This window comes from Triticum urartu, chromosome 1A, assembly GCF_056163025.1.
Source record: "Triticum urartu cultivar PI428250 chromosome 1A, HENAU_Tu73, whole genome shotgun sequence".
Lineage (NCBI taxonomy): Eukaryota > Viridiplantae > Streptophyta > Magnoliopsida > Poales > Poaceae > Triticum > Triticum urartu.
In genome coordinates, this window is record NC_141873.1 from 582,131,753 (window position 1) to 582,152,550 (window position 20,798).

At 41.8% G+C, this 20,798-nt stretch overlaps 2 pseudogenes; both read left to right on the forward strand.

The window, feature by feature from the left end:
* The first annotated feature begins 1,197 nt into the window (after nt 1-1,197).
* On the forward strand, nt 1,198-7,344 carry LOC147993078 (uncharacterized; annotated as a pseudogene).
* A 5,907-nt stretch (nt 7,345-13,251) lies between these two features.
* LOC147993079 (putative disease resistance RPP13-like protein 1) lies at nt 13,252-20,443 on the forward strand (annotated as a pseudogene).
* Nucleotides 20,444-20,798: the final 355 nt, after the last annotated feature.

Genomic DNA, 20,798 nt, shown 5'->3' on the forward strand with positions numbered 1-20,798 from the left:
CGTTCATCAGGATATGCTCTGCAGGACAACATCTCTGCTTATATAGACATGCCATTTGGAACACATTAAGACAAGTATTAACCTACCATGCAGATTAGGAGAGTATTGCATCTTCACGGAGTGGGATAATTAATATAGGGATATTCTCCTCCCAACTGACCGACAGTTTGTCTCCCACTTTTATTTTACGGGATCTCCGATCACATAGAGTAGGCTACCATTATGGGTAATTCATATGGTGGGTCTCAAACCCATCTCTATCGACGCATTATCTATCACACTGCGTGATAAAACCCTTTGTGAAGGGATCTGTCAGGTTCTTAGACGTTTGGATGTAATCCAACATAATAACACCGGACGTCAGGTTCTTAAAAGTTTGGATGTAACCCAACGTAATAACTTCGGAGTTCAATCTTTTTGACAGATTTCAATCTCCTCTTCACATGCCTTGAGGCCACTATAATCCTATGTTATAAGACACAACAAAGACGAAAAATACACAACTCCTGGGCTACGCCTTCAAGAAGGAATCGCCACATGGTTGAACTCGGGATTCTCATACTCAAATCCAAGCTTCAAGTAACCACCTTCAGCAAGAACACGGCGCATGCACGCGTCGACATAGCCCGATCTGTGATCTTATATTTCCACCGAAGTGCATAAACTCGTCGTTGAAGCCTACTATACCATCCACCCTTATCCGTCTACCGACGCCTCGATAGCCGGATACCTCTGGAGAAGACAACGGAAGACAAAGACGTCCCATACGGCCTGCCTCCCACTACTACTGCACCACCTTCGATCCAACACCAACAGTCTAAACATGAGACCTCCACCAGAGCCACCGTGCATCACTTGCCGATAGCAGGCATGACTTGACGTCTCCACATAAGACGTTGTGCATAACATCCGTCGGTAGCGCATCCACCAATGGCTCCACCTGCCGGCGACATGCATTGCCTGACAACTCCGAAAGAGGCACATGTGTCACCCGCCGAGCCACATCGAACCCATACCGCCACCACCTCGAGATCCTGACTCCGAGTCGCCCACACGACCTCAAAGTCCGCCGCCGTTGATGAAGAGGGGCCGCCACCCCGATTCTGGGCGCTACAGGGAGCACCCACCATCCCGCCAGCCGTTGTCTTCACCCATACAATGGCAACCAACGCCATGATCCCGCATCAAGCGCCATCGATGCCGGAGGAAGCTCCAGCTGCCACGCGCGTCCTGCGACGAGCTCGGAAATGGGGTCCCAAGATCCGCCGCACCGGCCGCCACAAGGACCCACCACCTGGCATGTCCGCCGCACCGACGAGCATTAATATAGGATTTTTTGGCATTGTTATATTGCCAAAAACGTCTTATATTAAGTACGGCGGGAATAGTGTACATTATACTAGCGGTTTTGCCAGCCACCAGTACTCGCAGGACAGAGATAGCTCGAGCTAACACACGTGGACAGAGGAACCCGCCAATGAACACATGCATCAGACGGTCAATCGCTAGTCATCTTCCATCAGCCAAAAGTAATAATAATAATATTCCTGCTAGCGAGCTCACATTACAAAAGCATTGATGTAATTCCTTTCACACAAAATGGTCAAATAGACAAATCTATACACGTTTCTGTACAACTAAGAATAAGTTCGTACATATAATTATAAGCATATCTTCTGAAACCAGTGAGATCCCATCTTTAATGGACCCAAAATTGCTGGGTTATGTATCTTATGTGATACATAACCACCGGGTTTCGTCAAAATTGCTGGTTATGTATCTTATGTGATAGGTTGTTCCATACTAGTGAGAGACTAAAAAATTGTGGTTGCTGCCGTGGGATCTGATGATGCAGGCTGCCTGTTGCAGCTACCTCGCATGGAGGCCCGAGGCGGGCTACCACCTGCCTACATAGGGAGGTGGGAGACGATGAACAGCAACCTCCTCGTCTTTCTCGTTGATAGGTCATCATCCCTAGAGGCGAGGATGAAGCAAGGCACTGCAGGGTTTTCATTTTCCTACATATTCTTGTTTTTTTTGTGCTTCTGTTGCATTAGTGTTCACAGTATTTTTTTTTCTTATTCTGAATTTTATCAAATAATTATTTTCCTTTCCTATTTTTTTTGTTAAGTAAAATCATGTTTAAGTGGCAGACGCTGACGCAAAAGAACAGCCGCGTCATCAAATATGATTTTGCAATGTTTGAGACAAGAAATTCGTATGGGCTTGAGACTCAAAAGTTCATAATTGTCTAGTTTGGATCTTAAAGACCAAATCTAAACTTGGGAAATAGCAGGGGACCAAAAATAAAATTTAGTATTTAATAAAGGAGTTGACGCATAAAAATGTTTTACACTTGAAGAATGAAGTCATAAATTGTTTAAATCTAAATAAATCCAAAAGTCTGACACTGCTGAATGATTATGTTGCAGACTTTTGAGCTATATGATGAAGATGTTATATTGTTGACCATGCATGACCTGGTGCATGATTTAGCAAGATTTGTCATGGAGGATGAAATTATTTTTGTTGGCAATATTAATAATGCTGAAGGAAGCCGCTACCACTATGCATTGCTAGATGATTGTAGCAAGTCATTGGGATCAGACTTATCCAAGATAAGAGCGTTGCGTTTTATGGATTGTGACAAATATGAACTTCATGATGCTGCATTTTCATCTGCCAAGTCTTTGCGTGTCTTGGACTTAAGTGAGTGCGCCATATATACGTTGGCAGATTGTATTGGTGAACTGAAGCAATTGAGATATCTTAATGCTTCAAGAGTCCAAGATGCAAAGATTCCAGACAGTATCACCAAGCTCTCAAAATTGATTTATCTGAATCTTCATGGATCTCCTACAATCTTAGTATTACCAGAGTCAATTGGAGAAATTGAGAGTCTAATGTATCTTGATTTGTCAAGTTGTTCCGGAATTACAAAACTGCCAGAATCATTCAGGAGGCTACAAAAATTGGCGCATTTGGACTTATCAAATTGCTCGTCTGTGGAAGGAATATCAGTGTTATTGGAGAGCCTCACACAGCTAGAGTATTTGAACTTATCATACTGCCCAAATATCGGAGATATACCAGAAGTTCTGGGCGGCCTATCCAAACTGCAGTATTTAAACTTATCAAACAGCTCATATCTTGAATGTGGTAAAGAAGCAGAATTTTTGGGTGGAGGTAAATACACCACGGGTCATAGAACTTGCACGCAACGGTCACTTTGGTGCACAAAGTTGCAAAATACGTATTTGTAGTCACTAAACTTGTGAGACCGTTCAAATACAGTCACCCTCCCCGTACGCGGGTGTATCCATTTACACCAGCACGGCACGGGCCACTGTCAATGACACATGGACGCATTATTGCACAAAACCCTTGCTTCTTTTTCTTTTTGTGCAAAAAAAGTCAACCACCGATGGGACCTAACTCTCAGGATGAGCGATAATTTATCCAAAAAAAGTATGACGACCAGGTCTCAAACCCTCGACCTAATGCTAGAACAATACACGTCCCAGCCACTGCACCACATGTATGTACAGAACCATTATGGATAACTACATTTAATGTACAAAAAAAAAACGCTCATGGAGCAGAAATGGTCTGCGGTCCACGCGACCTACTTTGCACTTGTTTATTTTTACAAAAATTTGTAGACAGTATGTAAATTATAATGCCAATAATAAGATAACTTTCAAATATTGTTCATGTATTATTCTTAAATAATACTTATAAATTATAAAAATGTTTGTATAAAAATAACAAAAATAATTTTTAAAATATTCATAATTCAAAAAATGTGCATCTTTTAGAAATATTCATAATTAAAAAAATGTTGTATCGTTAAACCTATTCGTGTTATTTTAGAAATTCATGGATCATAAAAGATTGTTCATGTATTATTTCCAAATAATATTTATGAATAATAAAAATATTATTATTATTATAATACTAATAATTTTTAAAATTAAATTCATAAACTATTTTAATTATACAATCATTTCAATAATTATATGCACATTTTGTATAGTTCAATGTTTGTATAGTTTACAATATTAATAATTTAAAATCTAAACTGTTGGTATGAATATTTAATCATGTATAATATTTAAATTATAATTTTGTTGATATAAGTCATTAGTAAAACAAGTTAATATTTATATTACATTAATTAAATATTTTTTATTTTAAAAATATTTAAACTTTATAAAAGATTATTTGTGCAATTCAAAATATGTACATGCGTTAAAAAAATGTTTAAACACTGTAAAAAATATTTGTGTTAACTAAAAAATGTACATTGCATTAAAAAAAGTTGAAACATTATATATTTTGAATTACAGAATGTACAATTATGTTCGCATAGTTCAAAAAACTGTTCGCGTAGCTTTTTTAATGCACGAACATATTTTGAATTACACAAACATTTTTTTACAATGTTTAAACAGTTTTTAAAATGGCACGTATTTACATAGAACAAGAGTGATAAAAAACATATACATTGTTTGTCCACAAACTACATCACATGTCGTAGTTGCCTGGTGGTTAGCTTATGCGCGAGTGAATCACCATGTCATAGGTTCGAACCCGCCGGTTGCACAGGTTATTAGATAGATTTCTTCATTAAATTTTTTCAGTCTGCGTTGATAAGATATACAAGGTTGCCGTACTGTTGTTGTGGTGGTTGTCCAAGCGAGCCACCCAGTAATACGTCGTGGGATCAAAATCCCTCCACTGTTTTTTTATTTGAGGGGCTTCTTATGTAAATAAAAGAAGAGCTAAGGGCTTTTCTACAAAAATCTATCATACAAGAACATTTACAGCGGCTTACAGCGGGCCCATGTCATGCTGGCAACTACGAATACGCATACATACGGTGAGAGTGACTGTATTTGAACGGCCTCGCAAGTTTAGTGACCACAAACACGTATTTTGCAACTTTGTGCACCAAAGTGACCGCCATGTGCAAGTTCTAAGACCTCTGATGTATTTACCTCTTTTGGGTGCCCTCACCAAACTCGAGTATTTGAACTTATCTTCAAGGAAATGTGGACTCAAGAAGCTCCCTGAATCTTTGGGCGGATTCAGTTAACTCAAGTACTTAAACTTATCAGGTTGGCGAGATATGAAAAAATTGCCAAGATTATTTGGGAGTCTGAAGAACCTGCTCCATCTTGACTTATCACGTTGTTGTATGATTGATGGTATACATGAAGCTTTGGTCGGTCTTACCAGTCTGCAACATTTAAATTTAAAAGAAACACACCTTAGTTCGCTGCCAGATGATCTGACCAAGCTTCGGTATTTAAATATATCTAAACAAAGAAATATACCAGTAGACTCCTCATATGATCCTCTCTCTGCAGAAACCTTGGACAGTCTCATCAACCAGATATGCGGAATTAATCTTTCAGATCTAGAGCATTTGGACTTGTCTGAAAATTATATGGAAAGAATACCTGAAAGTATTTGTAGCCTGACAAAACTGCACACATTGGACCTCTCAAGGTGCAGATGATTGGAGAAAATACCTGAGAGTATATGTACAGTTGGTAGCTTGAAGTTTCTTTATTTAGAGAATTGTTACAGTCTTGCTGAAGTACCTCAACTCGATAGTAGTGCAATATCGTTACCACACTTTGTGGTGCGTGCTCGTAATGATGGATCTAGCAGCAATCTTGTCCTGCTAAAGTCCACAAATCCTTTTGAGCTGGAGATAACTGAACTTGAAAATGTGAGGTCCGCAGGAGAGGCACATAGTATAAAATTAATGGAAAAGCAAAGCATTCGGTTGTTGAAACTGGAGTGGACTCGAGGTGTTGAAAGATTTGTGGATGACAAAATGTTGCTGGAAAAACTAGTGCCTCCAAGCACATTGAGTGAATTGGAGATAAGTGGTTATAACAGTGTCATCTTTCCAGGCTGGGTAGTGGGCCAACTACCAAACCTGAACTCACTGGTTCTCAGAGATATGGCAAATCTGGAAGAGTGGGACACTTCATACTCCACCGGTGAGGAGAACGTGTTAACAAGAGTGCAAATAAATGGTTGTCCCATGCTAAGGATGAAAGGGCCTCTGCCCAAAGCTAAAATATGGGAGATACGATGCAGTGATTATGTGTTATCATCATGGGATGAGTGCATTGTGTCACACACCAGTGCTTTCTCCTCTTCTCTAGTAACTACTGGGCTGTCAATTAGAGACTGCAAGGGGCCTCACCAATGGAGGTGGCTTCAACACTTTCCTGGACTCCCTTCTTTGTCTATTGCCAATTGTGGCGATCCAACCGGCTCACCAGATATCATCCAACTACTATCCTCTTTGGAGGAACTATGGCTAGAGGACCAACACATGGAAGAACTGCCAAAATGTTGGGCGAGCTCCCATCTCTAAAGACTCTGTATATACAGCATAGCAGTCGTATAAAGGAGTTGAACGAGAACATGAGGCAACTCACAAAGCTTGAATGGCTACAACTGAGCTTCTGCAAAAGCATATCTGCAGTGCCACATTGGGTAGGCGAATTGACCTCTCTCAAGCAACTTGCCCTAGATAACAATGAAGGCTTGAGGTATTTGCCGGCAAGCATCAAACAACTCACCAGCCTCCAGAAAATATTACTTATTAGCTGCAATGCACTAGAGCACGTAGTTGCTGAACCAGAGGACGGAAAGATGAAGCTCACTCACAACCAAGAAAGGGAATCTGTGCTGCCCACCTCTCTAAAGAGACTTTATCTGAGTGGATGTGATGGTATCAAGTCTTTTCCTGAGGGAATACATCAACTCACTAACCTACAGGACCTACAAATAACGGGGTGCCCTGGACTAAAGCAATGGTTTGAATTAGAGGAGACAAAGGCCAAGCTGGCTCGCATAGAAAAGAAGGTATGTGTCCCGCCAAGCCCTTTGTCATACTAATCTTATTCTGATATGCTTCATGTTTCGTTTTTTCTTGATGTATTCATCTTGCATTTCTTATTTGGTTCTTTCATGCATACATGCAGAGATATTCATCTACTTGGATTTGCAATTTCCCTTTTGTTTAAAAGCGCCTTGTTTTCCAAAATATAATAATAATAGTGCAAAGACAAGTAGTCTAATTTCTAGAGTACGTCAAGTGACAGTGTACCTCTACCAATGTAAAGATGGACACAATAAGTGTATTGGGAATTTGTTTGCAGTACAGGCCGAGGCCAGTGCGTTAAACTTTTCTTCTTGATCTGAACAAAACATGTTTCTCCTGTATATTGAACCTGCACTTATCATTCATATCAGCAAGAATTGAATCTAATCAAATAATTTTCACCATTCGTTTTACAGCGGATTGAGTTCTAGACAGTGCATGCATATGCTGCACAACCAGGTTGCGACCTGAACCAACCTGCAAGATTTTGTTCTGGGTGATTTAAATTGTTGGAGTTGAAGAAGAACTTGAAATTACAAGCCATCGTGACGTGAAACTTGTTTGCAAGACCTGCAGCATGTGACTTTGAAGATGCAGGCCATCGCCTGTACTAGTGTTTTGTTCTACAGGTTCTTGAAACTCAATGTAGAGTCCTCTCCCCCACCCTTTCTACTTTGTGCTTAGTTTGTAGGCGTATGTTCCCTGCTCCTTTCACTTTTCTGTATGGTTAACCAAATAGGAGATTGCAATACTTGTACTATTTCCCATTTCCATTAATTGGGTCCTGTTTCTGTATGGTTAACCAAACAGGAGATTTCTACTTTGTGCTTTTGTTGAGCATGCCTAGTATTTGTAATCTCTTTCTAGTTTGTCTGTGAGCAAACTACTCTACTCTTTACAGTGTTAGCAGCCAAAGCAGAGTTAGCTACATGGTTGCAGGCCTATCTACCCTCAAGGTTTTGTTGTGTGTGCGGTGCTGTTAATTTCAGAGAGTTGGAGGAGGATCCGAGTTTTGCAAGATGTGCAGTATGCATGGAACTCTGAGGCTGCTAGTTCTCTGTTCTGCATAATTTTGTGCTTGGTTTGCATACTTTTGTTACCTACTTCGGCAACTGCCCAAGTGCGCTGTTCGTTGTAACAACTACTCTACATATGATTGTAGAACCTGCATGTTCGTGGCTTGTATTCATTCTGTCCTAGAGTGCGTGATAGGTACTGTACTTGTTTGCTTATAGTTATAGAACTTGATGCTAGTTTGTCTGTCAGCAAACTAATCTGCTGGTACTGTTGCTACTCGATCTAATCGGTGTTAACAGGCAGCTAACCATGCTAAAAGCCTGAAACATACTCCAACAATGGCACTGCCACTGTCATTGTTGGGTTTTGACGAACTTTTTTTTCACGAAAAAAACTGGACGAAAAAAACCGGACCGGGAGCATGGTTTTTTTCCCTTTCCGAAAGAGGCACGTCCGTGCCTCTCGCGAAATCACAACCGTGCCTCTCATAGAAGCAAAACCGTGACTCTCGTGGATGGAAAAAAAACAGAAAACGCGTTTTTTTTCCGTCTCCGAAAGGCACGGCCGTGACTCCCACGAAAGCACAATCATGCCTCTCACGAAAGCCAAACCGTGACTCTCACGAAAGAAAAAAAACAGAAAACGTGTACTTTTTTTCTTTCCGAGAGGCACGGCCGTGACTTTTGCAAAAGTACAACCGTGCCTCTCGCGGAAGCAAAACCGTGACTCTCCCGAAAGAAAAAAAAACAAAAAACGCGTTTTGTTTTTCCCTTTTTGAGAGGCACGGCCGTGACTCTCGTAAAAGCACAACCGTGCCTCTCGCGGAAGAAAAACCATGACTTTCATGAAAGGGAAAAAAAGAAAACGCGTTTTTTTACGCAAAAAAAATTGATCGAAAAGCTAAGAAAAACTGGGGGAAAACCAAAACGTCGAAAAAACCAAAAAACCGTTTAAAAAACCGAAAACACGTGCGGAAAAATAAAAAAAATAAAATCCGAAGGGAACGTCCAGAACGCGACACGTGGCAAATGGCTGAAAGCGCGCCAAGTGGCGCTGATCATTGCGAGGCTCCCGAAGGAGCGCTCGTTAACTAGTTGCTCCCGAAAAATGTGTATTTCCTCTCGATACAAGAAAAAGAGCGATGGTCAACACCAATCATGCTCGTGTGTGTGTGTGTTTTTTTTGCGAGAAATCATGCTAATATTTTATCTTGTGTACACTTCGATGCTGTTTTCATTCTCTGCTGCTTTGCTCTTTGTTTTTTGTGGGGAAAAGCTAACTTTTCGCCGGCGGATCACACGTAGTAAACGTCAACCGCCTCTTTCATCTGCCACATGCTACCTTGTCCCACGTATTCCTCTCAATCTTATCTCTTTCAGAGAAATCAAGACTTCTTCTCTCTCCCAAAATATCTCACGCCGCTCTCCTCTATCTCTCAGGTCACCGCATACATCTTTTTGTTGCTCACGCACGAAGCGTCTTGTAGTCAAGTAGCCATGAATTTCTCCTCATCCCTTCCAGCAAGCAGCCCTTACTCCTCCCTTTTTGCAGCAAGCCATGGCGCCCCAAGCTGCCAATCCGTGGATACGCGGTCGAGCTGTTCGCGGTTGCTAGGAGCTGCTAGCCTGCTACTGCCCCGTCAGGCTACACTGCCATGAAGCTCGTCGACGGTGCTCGGCTACTATGGCCATCGGTGCTTTGCAACAGTCGTGGGAGACCTCCCGCAGGCGACAGGCTCTCGAGCAGGTCCGCAACTAGTTTGTGCAACAATGGTATTGTTGCGAATGACGGTGGCGAAGCTAGTGCAAATACGACGCATCGACGCAACGTAGTCTCTGTTGCAAAAAAGAATTGCAACAAATGTTTTGGTGCAGGAATACGACGCGGCGACGAGATTCTGCAACATGATTTCTGTTGTAGTTTTTTTTAAACAAAGGTTTTCTTGCAGAAATACGGAGAAAAGGCTAAAGATGTTGTTGCAAATTTTACAACAAGTGTCTTGTTGCAGAAATACAAAAAAAGGTCAGAAATGCTTTTGCAAGAAAAGTCATGTTACAACAGGGGTTTTGCAACAAGGGTCTTGTTTCGAAAAGATCAGTCGACAAACGCGTAGTATGCTTTTTTTTGCGCCATCAGTTCTTCTCTATGATGTGCAACTTGCCCTATATCGTTGATTATTTAGCAGAGATGTCAGATGGATAACAAAAATCCAGCGTTGTCTATGTAGAAGTAATCGCTAACTAACACTACAAGACAATACAGTGTCTAAAGAAATCTATGGTGGTTAAAGCCACCTCAGAGGTACTCTACTACTACGTATATGACAGACAGTAGTAGTTAACACTGCAAGGCAACGTAAGCATTGTTCCATTAATTATTGCATATCTAATGAACTCGTTCCTTACGCCAGCAGCAGCCTTCTCCTCCTTTAAGAAAGAAAGTTTGGGTATCTGCCTCTTGCTGGCGATGGTGCAGATCCGCCTCGTCTCCGGTAGCCCTAGGGCAATAGAGGCGCAATGGATCCTGACAAGGGCCGACGGAAGGGCTTCATTTTTAGTCTTTTTTCAATCTTTGTTAGGATTTGTATTGTGTTCAGAAAGGCGAGACGACGGTGGCTTCATTGAAGACGTATAATAGCATGGACCAACAAAAATTATAGATACATTGGAGACGTATCACCGCACCAAAACCTACTCCCACTTAGAGCATCTATAGACGCAGTCATCAAATGCAGCCCCTTAAACGGACACTGGCTGGCACTTCTCATTTTGGTTCGTCCGAAGCCATGCATCTTAAATTTTGCCCCTCATAATCTTGTAACAGATGCAACATACACAATTTACCCACGTAGATCAACGCCAAGCAACAAACATAATCAAGTCGGGCATAATTCACTGATACAAATAAACAATTTTCATCAACCAGACAATACTTAAACATAAGAAAAATCACTAAGGGCTCCTTTGATTCAAAGGAATTCTATAGGATTTCTGGAGGATTGAAATCCTTAAGAATTTTCCTACGTTGGTCCTTTGATTCATAGGATTGGATCCCATAGGAATTTTTCCTATGTAATCTTTTATACTACATTTCATAGGAAATCTAACATCCACTACAACCTCTTTTTACAATTCCTTTGCTTTTCCTGTGCCATCAAACACTCCATGCTAATCCTGTAGGATTCATGTGTGCATGCCACTCTAACCCTATACTTTTCCTATTCCTACGATTTGAAAATCCTGCGAATCAAAGAGGGACTTAATTATGTGGGGATAGTGGAGGAAATCATCATTTCCTTGACGGCCCCTTCCTGTGCGGTCGGCGGTGCTGCTCTGGCCGTCGGTGTAGGTGTCGGACACCGAGGGTCATCATCATCGAAGCTGGATGTGGATCCGTCGCTGAGGTCCAACGTGTCGTCCGACAGCCCGTCTGCACCCCGGCTAGTCTGCGGAGCAAGGGCTCCTGCTCCTCGGTGTGCCTCCTTGCCTTCGACTTCACTGTCGCCTAGGTGTACAGCTACAAAACACAGAAGACAGATATACTTTGCAGTGCCAAATTCCACCCATTAAGTTAGTAGGCATTGTCTGTGCAACTTGTTCTATGTCTTTTTGAATTCTTGCAGAGAAGTTAGTTGAATAATATTTTTTTACGAAAAAGCGGAGTCTACATCAGTCGATGCACACAATTATCTTTATTATTATTCAACCAAGTCTAACAATATAAATACATGAATAAACCCAAAGCCTCTTATCTGGCGAACAAAGTCGCAACACCTACACTCTTGATAATGTGCCCGGTCCGCATGAAGGTGCACAATCTAATCCAGTGCCCTCACACCTGCCCCACATCGGGCCGGGAGCACCATCCGGTCTGGCCGACCCACAGCGGGAATCTTCTGCGCGCGCTTTGGATGTGCCGCCACCATCTTCTGCAGTCCCATCTTACGGAACGGTCAACGCATTCACCTTGCCAAGCCGTACTATTGTCGACGCCACCATAGTGCCAGACAGTGTCGCCCTCATGCACGCATCCATCCACACGCACCCGTCACCGGAACTCCACTGCGCCACGTCGTTGAGACCCGTCGTCGTTCTTGCGGTAGATGAGACACCGCTCTTCTGGTCAGCTCATGCCCCAAAACGATATCCCATGAGGGAGATGCCATCATCGTCGGATCCGGGAGGCCCAGATCTAGGGGTTCCCCCAGAGCATCCCGAGCGTGTTGACGCAACCTGCAACAAAGATGCCTTGAGAAGGGAACGACGTCACAGACGCCGCCATCATTCTCCATGAATGCAGTCGGCGCGATTTTCACCGAAAGTTGTGTCATCCCGATCTCGCAGCTGGATGAACCGTACGGAGTCTCGCCGTGAAGACGAAAGCCGCCCATCGGCACACCGTTAGCTGGGTTGATATAACTGTACCGTTATCTGCAAGCAATCATTAATTAAACGGGACTGAAGTTGAACTTCAATTTTTTGAAACAGGTGGACTCCACTTTGCCATCTTCAAACTAATCTGTGGCAGGCAAGGCCACATCTGATGTTCCAACCTAAGGCCCTGTTTGGATTCACGTTTCTGCTCTGTTTCTCGCAGGTTTAGAATACACACCTGGTCCCCTCGTTTTCGATCTAGGCAAAAGACAAGTGTTGACCAGTAATTTACACCCATTCCAAGTGAGGCCTAGTGGGTGGGTGCGCGTTTTGGTTGGGCTCGATCGCTCTCCTCCTCTCTTCGCCGGCGGTTCCATTATTGAATCAAGCGGCATTAAGCAAACTTAAACTATCTCCGTAGTAGGTGTCTTCTGGACGGGTTCAGCAGCTGTGCCGTATCGATGGATGCAAAACACAGAGCAAAGACTTCTCATACAGTTGACTCCGCCACCAAACACGTTATGTCTGAAAAAACTAACACTTTTTTTGTTGAACATTCTGAAAAAACTAACACTTGGGCGGCACATCAACAAACCACCCCACTTTGTTAAGTAATTTTGGAGACTAAACAGAGCCAATAATTCAAATGACGCAACCCAGCCAATAACACTATCATTAGAATAAGCCAAACAAAAAAAGAGTAATATAGACCGGATCAAGTTAGCAGGAGGGCCGGCCAAGCTACCACATGATGCGTACAACTGTTCACTACAGATATTCCCTCTTCCAAAATGAAGACATACAATGACTTGGGATAGAGCCATGGCCCCAAACTCCAACAATAAGTCACCATTGCGTACCTCAGTAGCATTTACCCCACCATTCTTCCTCCCCCGACCTTCGACACCCGCACCTTGAGAGCGCGACCGAGCACGAGCAGCGGCGGCCATGGCGGCGCTTGGCGGCATGCTTGATGCTGCCATCCTCAAGGTGGTGGGTGACCAGATTGGTTCTCTGATCGGAGGTCAGATCGCGCTGTAGATGAATTTGGACAAGGACCTCAAAAAGATGAAGATGGCGCTGGAGTCTGTCAAGGTAGTGCTCAAGGTCGCGGAGAGGCAGTCCATCACAGACGAACTGACGGGTCTTTGGCTGAAGCGGCTCAAGGACTTCTTGTATGAGATCTCTGACATGATTGATGAGTTCGAAGCAGACACACAGGCCATCGCCCAGCCGTCTGCGCGCAAGGTACACATTTGTGCAGTAAATTGACACAGTTCTTTAATTTGTGAGTATGCTACTCTTCTCTTTTTGAGAAACAAGTGCTTTACATCTGCTGCCTCTAGATGAGCTGAGCGGTAGCTTGCTTGGCTACAAAATGAGCTGCCATATAGGTATTCGAAAACAATTTGTAAATAATTAGTTAAACATACTGAGCTATTGAATCTGCTAGTAGATTGTTTGGCTTGATCTTGGCTCTATGATTGTGAACATCTTCGCCAACCCTTTTTTTGACAAATAACGGTTTTTATTGACTCAAAATGAAATATCAAGCAGATACAAACACAATGAGCACACACTCTGCCTCTTCATAGCTAGGATGCACACAGCTAATAAACATGCCTACATCTTTACAACACTTGGTAATCTGTTATCCAGTCTCCACAATAATAATTTGGGCACCAGATCCTTGGATGAACTAGACATGGTTTTGATAGGCCTCGGCCTTCGGGTCAGGCATCTGAAACATCTCCATACCATTTTGTTCTAGCTCCAGTTCTCAGCACATCATTAAAGGTGGTCTTAACCTTGGCCCTTACAGTCGGAGGTTCTTAGAAATAAGAGGATTTGCCTCTTATGTTTTAACAAAATTTTCTGTTGAGTGTTGGCCATTTTGTATTTTACTAACAAAGCAACTGTCTTGCAGTTCTCCTTCAAAAAATATTTGGCGAACATGATCCCTTGTCTCACAATTGGCCCCAACATTACAATGGCCAATAGGATGAAGAACATGAGGGACGACCTGAAGGTCATAACAGATCAACACAAGGAATTCAAGTTAACAGACCACACTAATGCCAATGAGCCAAAGGTGACTGATATACGGGAAACATCATCAACCCTGGAGACAGAAATCACTGGGAGGACTGAGGAGAGAGATATAATATTGGCTTCTTTATCGGAGAGCATGACAAAGGATATCACAATCCTTCCTATATATGGCATTGGAGGCCTTGGCAAGACAACCTTGGCAAAAATGGTTTACAATAGTTCCCAATTCAATGAATACTCTCAAGTGTGGGTTTACGTGTCTCAGACATTTGATTTGATCAAAATTGGGAACTCTATAATATCACAACTATCAGAGAAAGATAAAGAGAGTGGGTACACTGGAAAGCAGATGATCCATAATTCCCTTGAAAAGCTCCTTGCCAACAAGAAGATTCTGATTGTTTTGGATGACCTGTGGGAAGACAACATATCTCAGTTGGAAGAACTGAAAGATATGTTAAAAGTTGGGGAGAGCAGTAAGGTGGTTGTTATAGCAACCACACGGGGTGAAGGTATTGCAAAGAAGATGTCTACCATCCAACCATACAAATTAGCACCCTTGACTGATGATATGTGTTGGTCTATTATAAAGCAAAAGAGTGCATTTGAATCTAGAGGTGACAAAGAACAATTGGTGGAAATAGGCAAGGTCATTGCAATGAAGTGTGCGGGTGTGGCTTTAGCAGCTAAATCACTTGGACACACGTTGCAATCTATGAAGTCTGGTCAATGGGAATCAGTGAGAGATAGTAATATCTGGACTGCACCTTCTTTGGAAGATACATCTTCTACACAAGTGCTTGCATCACTGAAGTTAAGCTATAGTGTTTTGCCTTCGTATCTGAAGCTATGCTTTGCCTATTGTGCAATATTTCCAAAAGGTCATAAGATACTTAAAGATGATCTTGTTCATCAGTGGGTTTCTCTTGGTTTCACTTCCTGGGAGCTCGGCCAGAGATACATTAGTCAGCTTTTGGGCCTCTCTTTTCTTGATCCTTTCAAGTCCCCATCTATGAGTTTATTCATACCTTTTACGATTTCTTTTCATTAGTCTGTTGGAACTGGTGTAAGGTAATTAACTCAAGTATAGTTGTTAAAGTACACAAGCTGACAGATATTGAAACTATAGTATAATTCTAAAATCCCCAAGAATGATTTTGAGTACATCACATAATCATTGCTTACAGTACAACTTTTCCAAATAACTTCTTGACAATATCTCAACGATTGATGCGCACAAATGCAACCCAACACATCCCTAGAATATTCAATTATTGGTTTTACTGCAGCATGCTATACTTAAACAAAGAGTACACATTAGTAAGTACTCCCTCTGATCAAGTATAAAGTTGAACTAAAGCAGCAACAAGTATGGATCTGAGGGAGTACTAAGGCCGGTGGGAAAATCGTAATATCCTGTTGTAAGAAATGCCCACCCCGAGGTCTTTAGTTTGCATCCACATGTGGCATATGCATTTGCATAAACAGTCTCTTACTTACACATGCTATTGGGCTTACTGCAACTAGCATGATAACTTGGTGCGATAAGTTAATCTCCCTGTTCTTTTTTCGATGTTCTTTTCGAATCAGTTTTTTTACTACATTAATCGTAAAATATACACCACCATATTTCGGTTCACTGAATAGCAGTAATAGCTATTCAGGACTAAAACACCCATCTGATGCGGTCTTGGAAACCATCATGGTGAATCACCCCTGGTATACATGCAAACCAGACAGTCCCATCACAAAATACGGAACCGTTTCAGACATACTCCCTGCGCAAATTAATGTAAGACATTTTTTGACATTATTATAGTGCCAAAAACGTCTTATATTAAGTTACAGAGATAGTACAGTATAGTAGCGGTTTTGCCAGCCACCAGTACTCGCGGTACAGAAATAGCTCGAGCTAACACACGTGGACATAATAGCCCCCCAATGACCACATTCATCAGACTTCAGACGTGGCTCACCCGCCTATGCTGAATCTCATGACTAGCGGTTTTGCACCAGCCCGTGATGTGGATTTCTAGCCCGTAGGTGGGACGGTCAACCAAGCCAATCGCTAGCCATCTTCCAGCAGCCAAAAGTAATAATAATATTCCTGCTAGCGAGCTCACATTACCAAAGGATTGCTGTAAATCCTTTCGCACAAAATGGTCAAATACACGTTTCTGTATAACTAAGAATAAGTTCGTACGTATGATTATAAGCATATCTTCTGAAACCAGTGATATCCCGTCTTTAATGGACCATGGTAGCTATCACCACCGGTTTCGTCAAAATTGCTGGTGATGTATCTTATGTGATAGGTTGTTCCGTACTAGTGAGAGACTGAAAAATTGTGGTTGCTGCCGCCGGATCTGGTGACGCAGGCTGCATGTTGCAGCTACCACCTGCCTACATAGGTAGGTGGGAGACGATGAACTGCAACCCCCTCGTCTTTCTCGTTGATAGGCGAGGATGAAGGAAGGCGCTGCTGGGTTTTCATTTTCCTACATTTTCTTGTTTTTTTTGTTCTTCTGTTGCATTAGTGTTCGCAGTATTTTTTTTCTTCTTCTGAATTTTATCAAATAATTATTTCCTTCCCCAGTTTCCTTGAAATTCAAATATATATTTTTTGAAGTAGAATCATGTTTAACTGGCAGACGCTGGCGCAAAAGAACCGCCATGTCATTGAATATGATTTTGCAATGTTTGAGAGAAGAAATTCGTATGGGCTTGTGACTCAAAGTTCATAATTGTCTAGTTTAGATCTTAAAGACCAAATCTAAACTTGGGAAATAGCAGGGGACCAAAAATAAAATTTAGCATTTAATAAAGGAATTGACGCATAAAGTGGTTTAGATTTAAGGAATGAAGTCATAATTTTTTTAAATATAAATAAATCCAAAAGTATGACACTGCTGAATGATTTTGTTGCAGATTTTTGAGCTATATGACGAAGATGTTATATTGTTGACCATGCATGACCTGGTACATGATTTAGCAAGATCTGTCATGGAGGATGAAATTATTTTTGTTGGCAATATCAATAATGCTGAAGGAAGCCGCTACCACTATGCATTGCTAGATAATTGTAGCAAGCCATTGGGATCAGACTTATCCAAGATAAGAGCATTGCGTTTTATGGATTGTGACAAAAATATGAACTTCATGATGCTGCATTTTCATCTGCCAAGTATTTGCGTGTCTTGGACTTAAGTGAGTGCACCATACATAAGCTGGCATACTGTATTGGTGACCTGAAGCAATTAAGATATCTTAACACTCCAAGAGTCCAAGATGCAAAGATTCCAGACAGTATCACTAAGCTGTCAAAATTGATTTACCTGAACCTTCATGGATCTCCTACAATATTAGCTCTACCAGAGTCAATTGGAGAAATTGAGGGTCTGTTGTATCTTGATTTGTCAAGTTGTTCTGGAATTACAAAACTGCCAAAATCATTCAGGAGGCTACAACAGTTGGTGCATTTGGATTTATCAGGTTGCTCATCTGTTGAAGGAATATCAGTGTTCTTGGAGGGCCTCACACAACTAGAGTATTTGAACTTATCATACTGCCCAAATATTGGACACATACCAGAAGCTCTGGGTGGCCTATCCAAACTACAATATTTGAACTTATCACACAACTCATATCTTCGATGTTGTGAAGAAGCAGAATTTTTGGGCGCCCTCACCAAACTCAAGTATTTGAACTTATCTTCATGGCATTGTGAAGTAAAAAAACTCCCTGAATCGCTGGGCAGACTCACTCAACTCAAGTACTTAAAGTTATACAGTTGGCAAAATTTGAAAAAACTGCCCAGAGTTTTTGGCAGCCTAAAAAGTTTGGTCCACCTTGATTTATCATACTGTGGGATGGTTGATTGTGTACATGAAGCTTTGGTTGGTCTCACCAGTCTGCAATATTTGAATTTAAAAGAGACACACCTCAGTTCGCTGCCAGATGATCTGACAAAGCTCCGGTATTTGAATCTATCTCGACTAAGAAACATACCAGTAGATTCCTCGGACGATACCACTCGATTCAGTTATATGTCTGAGAAAACCTTGGACATTCTCATCAACCAGATATGCAGAATTGATCTCTCAAATCTAGAGCACTTGGACTTGTCTGGAAATTATCATATCGTAAGAATGCCTGAAAGTATTTGTAGCCTGACGAAGCTGCATACATTGGACCTCTCAAATTCTGGCTTGGTAATGTTACCAGAAAATATATGTGCAATTGGTAGTTTGAAATTTATTTATTTAAACGGTTGTGACTGTCTTTGGGGAATACCTCAGCTCGGTGCCATCACCATATCATTACCACACTTTGTGGTGCGTGCTGCTGCTGATGGATCTAGCAGCAATCTTGTCCTGCTAAAGCCAACAGATCCTTTTGAGCTGGAGATAAGTAAAGTTGAAAATGTGAAGTCCGCGGGAGAGGCACATAGTATAAAATTAATGGCAAAGAAAAGCATTTGGGAGTTGAAACTGAAGTGGACTCAAGGTGTTGACAGATTTGTGGATGACGAAATGTTGCTGGAAAAACTAGTGCCTCCAAGCACACTGAGTAAATTGGAGATAAGTGGTTATAACAGTGTCATCTTTCCAGGCTGGGTAGTGGGCCAACTACCAAACCTGAACTCACTGGTTCTCAGAGATATGGCAAATCTGGAAGTGATAATGTGTTAACAGAAGTAGAAATACATGGTTGCCCCATGCTAAGGATGAAAGGGCCTCTGCCTAAATCTAAGGACTGGTACATATCAAGCAGTGATAATGTGTTATCATCATGGGATGAGTGCATTGAGTCACACACTAGTGCTTCCTCCTCCTCTTCTACAGTAGCTACTTGTTTGTCAGTTAGAGACTGTAAGGTGCCACTGCATGAGTGGAGGTTGCTTCGACACTTCTCTGGACTCCCTTCTTTGTCTATTGCCAATTGTGGTGATCTAACCGGCTCACCAGATATCATCCAACTACTATCCTCTTTGGAGAAACTATGCCTAGAAGACCAACACATGGAAGAACTGCCAATATGGTTGAGCGAGCTCCCATCCCTAAAGAAACTGGTTATAATGAGTATCAATAGTGTAAAGGAGGTGTGTGAGAGCATGAGGCAACTAACAAAGCTTGAATCACTAACACTGGTGGCTTGCTTTAAAAGCATATCAGTATCACATTGGCTAGGCGAATTAACCTCTCTCAAGGAACTTTACATACATAGCAGTGATGGCTTGAGGTCTTTGCCGGCAAGCATACAACAGCTCACCAGCCTCCAGGAAATACAATTGACTTGGTGCAATGCATTAGAGCACGTGGTTGCTGAACCAGAGGAGGGAAAGATGAAGCTCAATCACAACCAAGAAATGGTATGTCTCCTGCCCACCTCCCTCAGGAAACTTCGAATCGATGGATGTAAACATATCAAGTCTTTTCCTGAGGGAATGCATCAACTCACTAACCTCCAAGAATTAAGGATAATTGCGTGCCCTGGACTATGTGAATGGTTTGAATTAGAGGAGAACAAGATGAAGCTGGCGCACATAGAAAACAAGGTATATATGCGTCCTCCTGCCACGTTCTCTGTCATCTTAATCATATCTTGCAATGCTTTGCTTACTCTTTCTTCTTCTCTTGATGTTAGAGTGTGATACATTATGTCCTGCATCTCTTAGGGTTTTTTCACGCCTAATTGTCTAGATATTCGTGTATATTGCTTTGCAATTTTCCTTTTGTTTAAAACATCTCGTTTATGCAAAACATAATAATAGAAGAAGGTGAATGCTTTGATTTTTAGAGTACAACTAGCGATAAGCTGCCACCGGCCCGCTACCAGTGTAAAGACTATAGATAGACACGGTAACCGACTAGGGGATTTGTTTGCAGCATTAGACAGTGCACTACACTTGGAATCATTATTAGGAGATCTGAACTAAACAAAAAATGTGCACTTGGAATCATTCGTACGTGATCTAAAAAAAATCTTTATGTATAATACACGCTTATCATTCCCATGAACTAGAATATCCAAGCTAATCAAAGAATTGTTATTATCCATTTTGCAGAGTATTTCAGACATGTACTAGGTCCCAGGCCTGAATCAACCTACAACATTTTGTGGTGGGTGATGTTAATTTCAGAGAGTTGAAGGAGGAGCAGAGTTTTGCAAGATGTGCAGCATGCATGGAACTCTGAGGCTGCAGGTCATCACCCGTACTAGTGTTCTGTTCTACTCTGTCCCATAAATCTTTACTAGTGTTACATAGTATTGAAGCTCTCAACCTAGTCCTTTATACTTTGTGCTTTTTTTTCTTTTCGAAAAGGGGGTTTACCCCAGCCTCTGCATCAGAGAGATGCATACGGCTCATATTATTAAAACAATAATCCAGTAACAAAGTCTCGAAAGGTCATCGTGCAGACATAAACAAAAGCTCAAAAAGA